Source organism: Mustela lutreola, chromosome 1 (genome assembly GCF_030435805.1).
Source record: "Mustela lutreola isolate mMusLut2 chromosome 1, mMusLut2.pri, whole genome shotgun sequence".
Lineage (NCBI taxonomy): Eukaryota > Metazoa > Chordata > Mammalia > Carnivora > Mustelidae > Mustela > Mustela lutreola.
In genome coordinates this window covers 116,182,176-116,189,720 of record NC_081290.1, presented here as the reverse complement: position 1 = coordinate 116,189,720, position 7,545 = coordinate 116,182,176, and the positions used below count along the sequence as shown (strand labels likewise).

The 7,545-nt window shown below is 36.4% G+C and overlaps 1 pseudogene; it reads left to right on the top strand.

The window, feature by feature from the left end:
- The first annotated feature begins 934 nt into the window (after positions 1-934).
- On the top strand, positions 935-4,216 carry LOC131824516 (keratin, type I cytoskeletal 18-like; annotated as a pseudogene).
- The last annotated feature ends 3,329 nt before the right edge of the window (positions 4,217-7,545 follow it).

Here is a 7,545-nt window from a genome sequence, read left to right as displayed (position 1 = left end):
AGAAGTCAGAATATTTAAGAAGTAGACCATCTTATTCTTAGATTGAATATACACTTCACTTATGAAGTCAAGGATCTTACTATTTATATGTATTTTGTCTGTTAGATGGTATTTAACTCTTTCCCTGCCCCTAAGCCTGTATCTTCCTGGATCTCTAACTCATGGGAGGAATTGATAATTTCATGAGAAAATGAGGTATTTCTTTCTCAGATTATTTTGTCATTTTAACAATGGACAACAGTTTCATTTTCTTGCCCTTTTAGGGTTTTAAATAGTATCTTCATTATAAAAAATGATAGAAAATTGATGCTTTTAGAACATATTTACCTTAAAGTATTGTTGTGAGGATGAAATAAGATAACCACACATATCAAGTGCCTGATTCATAAAGTACACTTTATCACTGCCCTCTTATCTCTCTCTTGAAGAAAAGTGAACTGGAAAATTCAATAGTCTGAAAAATTCAGCATTGGTTTTGAACTACTATTTAATTGGATTGAACACTAAAAAAAAAAAAAAGATTGGAAAATTTAAAGATTACAGTGAACAGTCACGTAGGAGACAAGAAAGACAGGAGCTAGGAGTGATAGTGCACAATTGAATTTTGTGAACTGCACAATTTTCTTCCTCTCTTCCTATCTCCTTCTCTCTCTTCACACATTATCTACAGAAACTTTTACTTTTTGTCTATCCTTTGCTCTTGGTCTAGAGTCATAGCTAATTATCTGGATTCCTTTGGAAAGGAAAGGGTACAAAGAGCTCCACTGGTCCTTCCCCCGCCCCACACACCTACAGCTATGAATCTTTTAAAATAATTAATAAGACTCAATTTCTCTATTAACACAGGCTGAAATCTATAACATCCTCCATTCCATATGCAGATCTTAGAGGCTTCTCACAACGAAGTGATTTATTTCACATGTATCTAAGAATAATGACAATTGGTAGGGTAGGTTTAGTGGAAGGCTCCTTTACATAGTTTTGCTGAATCCAGGCTCTTTCCATCTAATGGCATGATTAACATCTAAGATTTGACTATCTCTCTGGATTTTCTGTTTCCATCCAGCAGATGAAAGAAGGGAAACTATGCAGGGAATTTCAGAGTAGGTTTTATGGGCCTAGAAGTGGCATTTACTTCTGCCCGCATTCTGTTGGCCATATCTTAGTTATCTGACTGTACTGATACGCAACAAAGCCCAAGAAGAAAAGATACCAATTTTTGCATATCTAGCAGCCAGACTGTAGCTAGTCTCTGACATGATGATAATGATAATGATGGTTTTTGGTTTGGAATAATCGATGTTACTAATTTTATCCTGAATGTGCACCTATGATGTTCTGGATTAGAAACATACCAGTCATTAGTAGCTGTTGTTGTGACCCTTCACTCTGATGTTTATTCCTGTAGCACACAATGAAAGACAACCAGTAAAATCTCCATGAGAGTGACTTCACAGTCCATGACAGGTGAGGGGTTGAAAGAAAATGGATTTTAGATGCCTCTATACTATAGGAAAGCTACCTTCTGTACATATCAAAAAAATGAGGGAAGAAAGAAAAACTTCTGTTCCTTCCAGATAGGAAGAAAAGGGTAATGGGTTCTCCAACCTTTTGAAATATAAATATAAATATAAATATAAATCTCTTCAGTAGGCAAGCAAACCTCATCATCTCCAGCTAACATGACCTAGAGATGTCTCTAAGATCCTGAGTCTCAGTCTCTTGTAATGTAAGCACATACTTCCTAAGTTATGTAAATATCTCTTGAGTTCCCTCACTATTTATACATTGTAAATTGATTTCCCAGGTGTTGCTCATAGCCCAGAACCTCAAAGTTCAACACAATGTATAGAGAGTCAGCACACTGCAGGAATATTAAAATATTTTCTTCACAGCCTATGATGAGAATAATGTGAATAAGCTAATATTATTGAGCACTTTCCATGTGATAAAATTATTCAACATGTTACTTAGAATTATTAATTACTACAACCCAAGGAGATGACTACCACTTGAATCCAGTTTTACAGATGAGAAAACAAAGACACAACAAAGATTTTACCTTGTTTATTGGGCCCCTTTAAGCCTAGCACAGTTTCTTTCAAAAATAATAGCTTTTTTTTTTTTTTTTTTTTTTTTTTTTTTAAGATTTCATTCATTTGGGGTGCCTGGGTGGCTCAGTGGGTTAAGCCGCTGCCTTGCTGCCTTCAGCTCAGGTCATGATCTCAGGGTCCTGGGATCGAGTCCCGCATCGGGCTCTCTGCTCAGCGGGGAGCCTGCTTTCTCCTCTCTATGCCTGCCTCTCTGCATACTTGTGATCTCTCTCTGTCAAATAAATAAATAAAATCTTAAAAAAAAAAAAAGATTTCATTCATTCACTTGACAGACAGAGATCACAAGTAGGCAAAGAGGCAGGCAGAGAGAGAAAGGAAGGGAAACAGGCTCCCTGCTGAGCAGAGAGCCCCATGTGGGGCTCGATCCCAGGACCCTGGGATCATGACCCGAGCCGAAAGCAGAGGCTTAACCTACTGAGCTACTCAGGCGCCCCAAGAATAGCTCTTTTCATTGAACATGAAAGAATGATTAAATAAATGATTAAGAACAGATCCTGAGTATACATGTAGCTGATCTCTCACAAATAGTAATAGTCTATCCCTTTCTTTCCTCCTGAGGACCATAGTCAATGGGGCAAACCAAAGGAGAAGCAGTTAAGTGTGAGAATGCATTAATAATGGACAAATTAAAAGCCTTTCATCATCCATGTAGTTTGTTTAATCACAAATTATAATTTCAGTTTCTACTGATGCTTACTAAAACAAAAGCATACTCATAACAAGGGATAAAAATATATAGGAGAGGTGTCCCAAACCTGAATTCTGGCATCTTCTCTTCTTCATGGAACAGTATGAACTTCACCACTCACTTCACCTTCAGTCCCCAAGCTCCATGCAGTTACCCAGATACTGGGTCCAGCTTCTCAGCAGCATGCCCAGAATCTGTGCAGATACTTGGAGAAGGGCTTATAGATCTTGGTGTCTTTTTCCACCAGCTTTAGGCCAGCTGGAAGTCTTGGTTCATGTCCATGGGGATGATAAGGGGCCTGGTGGGCATAGGGTGCATCCAGGTGAGAAGGGGACTGTGTAAGAACTAAATAACTGTCTGCCATCATATATATAGAGAAGGTGAGGAGCTGGAAGGCTGATAACCAGAGACTGCAGATCAAAATCTGGGAATACCTAGGTAAGAAACGAACCCAAGTGAGGGACTGAGGACATTACTTCAAGACTATCAAGGGGTTGAGGACTCAGATCTTTACAAATTCTGTGGACAATGCCTACATAATTCTGCAGATTGCCCTTCTTCCTGCTGATGACTTCAGAGTCAAATGTAAGACAGAGCTGGTCATGCACCAGTCTGTGAAGAGTGACATCCATGGACTTCAAAAAGTTGTTGATGACACCAATGGTCACTTGACTACAGCTGGACATGGAGATTGAAAGTTTCAAGGAAGAGCTGTTTTTCATAAAGAACCATAAGGAGAAATTAAAGGTCTTTAAAAACAGATGGTCAGCTCTGGTTGACTATGGAGTTGGATGCCCCAAATATTAGTATCTCAGAAAGAACATGGCAGACAGGCAGACCTGGCTTGGGAGAATCCAGAGAGCTGGACAAGTACTGATCTCAAAAGAATGAGGAGAATACCACAGTGGTCCCTATGTAGGACACTGAAATAGGAGCAGCTGAAATGATGCTCAGGGAGTGGAAATGTATGTCCCAGTCCTTGGAGACCCACCAGGACTTGATGAGAAATCTAAATGCTAGCTTGGAGAACAACCTGAGGGAGGTGGAGTCCTGCTATGCTTTGCAAATGGAGTAGCTCAAGGAGATCCTGATGCACCTGGAGTTGGAGCTGTCCCAGATTTGCACAGAAGGGCAGTACTAATCCCAGGGATAGGAGGCCCTGATGAATATTAGGGTCAAGCTGGAGGCTGAGATCACCACCTACCACTGCCTGCTGGTAAACAGAGAGGACTTCAATCTGGGTAACATGCTGGACAAATGAAACTGCACTCAAACCATCCAAAAGACCACCATCTGCAGAACTGTGGTAGATAAAATGTCTAAGACCAATAATACAAGTTTTGAGGCTTTGAGGGAGCAGAAGCCGGGTACTCTTTGGGGAGCAGGAGGCCAGTAGAAAGTTAGAAGTTAAAAAAAAAAAAAGATATAGGGGAAAGTTGACTGTGTTAAAGAGTGAAATTTTCCTTCAAAGATAATATAACTTCAACTTCAATCTAGTCATTGCCCTAATTGTCATGAATTCTAAAGTAATAAAAATCCTGAATAAATGAGATTTCTTAACCCTGTAATTGAAAGAGAATTATTTTAACTGACCCAGTTTCTTCTTTATTAATTTAAATCCCTTTTTATTCATAGCATTTTATTGAAACACAAGTCATTATATTCTGTGTATATGAAATATTGAAATCATTTTCTGAAACTTTACATTTTTATTTTTGCCAAACATATTTATAAAACAAAGGAAAATATGAAGATAGTAAAACAATGGTTATGACCATAGGAGTAGCTTATTTGATGAAAAGGAAACAATCACATTAGTAAATTTTATTACTAATTGAAGAAATAAGGATGATTTCTTTTTAATTTTTGTTGTATAGATATAGTCTCATGACATTTAAAATTTCTGCTTAGAGTTAATGTTAATCACTAGAGCTAACTTTAAAAATTACTAAAACTCATTATTTTAAATGATGGACTTAATTCTATAACTCAAAAGGGAAAAATCATTTTACTTCAGAGATACAAAAAAGTTTTAGAAACAACGCATAAAAAAGTTGTATTGAAGGATCATATCTTAAAATGTAAATAAGTGATTCTTGTTTTAGTGATAATGATTATAATACTATAATAAATATTTCCCTTTATATTAAAGGGAATCAGGCAAAATTCAATCTTTTATCTAAATAAATTATACAATCTCATAAATTTTGCCTTACAAATCTGAAAGTTCACTGTTCAAAATACTTTATTATTTTATTAGAACATCAAAAGGAAAAATTTGTATAAAATTAATTTATACATGGAACATTCAGTGGAGGTTTATCTAATTGGTGTATTACAGATTTCAAATCTTTGAAAAGGTACTTATGTCTTTAGGCAAGATAAACTTTGTATCATAAGAATCCTAATTATAAATTTGACATTTCAACTGAGAAATCCAACTGGCTCTCTATAAAATAAAATAATGATAAGAAGTACTTTAAAAAATCTCTTCAATAGAGAATGGCCTTGAAAACGTTATGACTCAGGGGGTGCCTGGGTGGCTCAGTGGTTTAAAGCCTTTGCCTTCAGCTCAGGTCATGATCTCAGGGTCCTGGTGATCGAGCCCCATATTGGGCTCTCTGCTCAGCAGGGAGCCTGCTTCTCCTTCTCTCTTTCTGCCTGCCTCTCTGCCTATTTGTGATCTCTGCCTGTCAAATAAATAAAATCCTTTAAAAAATGTTATGACTCAGAAAAATAGACTACACATAGTATTTTTCTTTAAGAAAGACTTCTGGTTTAGCTTAAGTCATCTTTTAGAGACTTAATTGTAAATGGGTATGTGTGCATTCTATTTCTTTTCTTGAAATTGGCAGGGTTTTTTTTTTTTTTCTTGTTTTTTACATCAACTCAAAAGTTGAAGCTTAAAAGTTAAAGTCAAGAAGACCCATGGCACTGTAGGTGAAGGCCAAGGGAACTTCCCTAAGTTGACCTAAATCAAATACCCAACACACTCTGTGTATAAATACTTAAATCACTATGATTTCACTTAAATAGATTAAATTTAACCATAACCAACCTACATTAAATCTATGATATCAAATATAAAACTCCACAAATCACATTAAAAAGGGTACTACAGTTAATTTTGTATGCTTTGTAAGAGAGTCAATAGTGACTGCCAGGTCCTTTTGTGAGTGTGCAATTCTGGAAGAAGTTTAGGAAATAAGAATGTGTTAAATTGAATGTTAAATTTGAAGTGAAATAATGGATACTTATGTCCATAAGGTATTGTGTAGATTATAGCCATTCAGCACCTTTTTTCACATTAAAGGTTTTTAAGATGGCTTTAAAGGCTGATAAGCTTCCAAGGCAGTTGTAAATATTGAAGGTATTAAATCATTTACAGTTGGGAATAATTCTGTTGCTCCTTTTTCTAAATATTCCATCTCTCTTCTAATGCAATTAACGTTTTTCATTTTATTAATAACATTAGATTGCAAAGGACTAAAATGGAAAGAGAAATATCAAAATAAAGGAGACCTTGCCAGTGCCTCTTTATATATAGTATACAAGGGATAGCAAATAGATTCTTATTTCTCATGCCTGTTCTGACAGATTGGTAATGGTTACCAGAAGGGCTGTGTAAGAAAGAAGCTTAGGTTGAATATAATCCCAGAAGAGAGAATGATTATTAAAATATATTTGCTGTGGGTTCTTGATATTTGCCATCTGTCAGTAGATCTTTGATTCTTGCAAGAGATGTTCATAGGACCTCTATGAATTTCCATTTTCAAATTGGAACATGTGATTTTCCCTACCCCTATAAAAATATGTATACATAGATAAAGAATAAGTAATACTGAGAGATGAATATTTGTTTTGCTTATTCGTGAGCTAAGAAACTCACTCTTGCACATTTTAATGTATATGATTCAAATTTGAGTTTCAGAAAAATTATAAATTAACTCATAGACTTTCAGGCTGAAAGTGCAACTGTTCAATCTGTGGATACAAATAATCTACTTTTATAAATATTGCTTAAATGACTTCTCCAGTGCCATGGGTAAAAATACTATTTTGCTAGTTTGTTCAGTTCAACATTATTTGCTTAAGATCCAAATCATGCTGCTAATTGGGCCAAAACTTTTCAAATGAAGAAAGGCAAAACTCTTATTCTCCTACCATAAATTGGAAACACTGCTCAGTACACCATCCTAAAATCACACGGCAACGTGATGAGTCGATAAGATATTAGCGATAAATGTAAGATGCAAAGCATCACAAGGAAACTCTGTAGCCTCATCACTGAATTTGGAAGATCATAACGCCATTAGGAGAAATGCCTACATTGTGGAAAAACTTACCTGACATCATTACCACCAGTATCATGTACCCAAATAAGTTGCAAAACTCTGTGCCTGGCCAGCAGAAACAGTCAGACCTAAACCTAGGAGATGAGATCATGCAGATTCACGGTGACCCAGCCACATCACACAGATCTGGAGGTGCTGGGCTCATAGTTGTCATGAAGTAATATAGATAGGCTGTTTAAAGAGCTATGATGACTCGCTCCCCTGGGCCACGGTCTGCTTGTTTTGCAGCATACAGTAAACAATTCTCTCACTAGATCTGGCAGTACTTGATGGTGAGATTCTTTTCCCTTTCAGCTGATTTGGGAGGCTTTTGAAGGCATTAAGAAGACTGTGTGCATATTCATATTATCATTTGTTTGTGTGTGTCTGGCACAACTATGTATTTTTG